This window comes from Bos javanicus, chromosome 7 (genome assembly GCF_032452875.1).
Source record: "Bos javanicus breed banteng chromosome 7, ARS-OSU_banteng_1.0, whole genome shotgun sequence".
NCBI lineage: Eukaryota > Metazoa > Chordata > Mammalia > Artiodactyla > Bovidae > Bos > Bos javanicus.
In genome coordinates, this window is record NC_083874.1 from 21,681,350 (window position 1) to 21,683,117 (window position 1,768).

Below are 1,768 nucleotides of genomic sequence, written 5' to 3' on the forward strand. Positions count from 1 at the left end.
GAATTTGATTCTATGAGTAGGATTTGAACTTCCCTAGGGGGAGGGAGAGAGTCAGAGAAGTTTGCTTAGATGAAGGGTTGTTTGAACTGGGAGGAAGAATGAGGATTAGTTAACTGTAAAGGGGGATGGGGTTGGAGAAGAGATAATCAGTGAAAGAAAGCATGTGCAAAGGTCCCAAGGCAGGAAAGAACCAACCTGGAGCATTTGAACCATTATCTATCTGATAGCCCAAAGAGTCAATTGAGCAGTTAGGAGAACCCAAGTCCCAGGAGGCTGGAGAGCAAGGCAGAAGCCGTATCAAGTAGAGCCTTGAAGGTCATGCTAAGGACTTAGGTCTTTATCCCATGAGCACTGATGTTGTTTAAGCAAGGAGTTATATCATCAGACTTGTGTTTTGGAAAGATTGTCTGCTGTGTGGTGAATGGGTTGAAAGATGGTCACCAGTTGGGAGCAAGATGATGGTGGTAGTGGTAGAGGAGATGGAGAGCAATAGACAGATGTGAGACCTGTTTAGTAGATAAAATGGTCTAGGAATATACCAATGGATTGGGTCACAGAGATAAGAGAGAAGGAGACACCAGGCATGATTCTCAGGTTGCATAATTAAATAAATGATTCTGGCAGCCATGTAAGTATTCAGCTCTCTCTTCAAGAGCCCCTTCTAGGGCTTCCCTGGTGGCTCAGTGGTAAGGAATCTGCTTGCCAGTGCAAGAGACATGGGTTTGATCCCTGATCCAGGAAGATCCCACATTCTGCAGAGCAACTAAGCCTGTGCTCTAGAACCCAGGACCCACAAATATACTGAGCCCACATGCCTCAGCTACTGAAGCTGGGTGCCCTAGAGCCTGTGCTTCGCATAAAGAGAAGCCACTGCAGTGAGAGTAGCCCCCGCCCTCTGTAACTAAAGAAAAGCCCTCTCAACAACAAAGACCCAGCACAATTAAAAATAAATTAAAAAAAAAAAAAAGCCCCCTTCTACGATAAACATAGCTGTGAGCCTGCAACCACTGCACCTTCAGATCCACTGAAGCGTTCACACAAGGCCTCACACTCTGGTTGCTATGCAGATGGTTCATTGCAGTCAGTGAACCATCACAGGGCGGGTTCCAGAGCCAGGCCATTTCTGCCCAAGGTGGGACTTCAACAACAAATCTGTATTCTGGGACTTCCCGTAAGTGTAGCCAACACTTTCCCAGAACTGCTTTGCAGTCTGAGGCTCTTTCTACCTAGTCCTCCTTCCTTTGTTCTCCTCTTTCATAAGGTGACATACCTGCATGTCATCTGAGTCTCTCTGCCTTTTCTTGCTCCCTCTCCTCTTAACCCTTCATGAGCACTTTCCCCGTTAAGCTTACATGTTTAATTCCATCTTGCCATCTGCTCTAGGAGGACTCAAACTGATACAACAGTGCCCTTCACTGAGCTGGAGAGTCTGGAAAAGGACCCTATTTTGGAGGACTTTGGTTCTGCCCATGTCCCGTGAGGTGTCAAGTGGGCAGGGGACCTCTCTCTCCACTTTTCCATTCATAAGATATATTTTACTCTACTATTAAACTATCAGCTGTGTCCTCTGTGTGAGCTGGTATCTTCTTTATAAAATGTTTATTCCATGGATAATCTCCAAACCTCAATTTAGAACTCAGTCCTGTAACTATTGGTCTCTACAGAAATCTGACCAACCAACAGCAAAAATATCTTTCAACCTTCTTGAGGAGGAGGCAAGAATCAAAAAATAGAAAGAAGTGAGCAATTAGTCTTGAACAATCTAAGG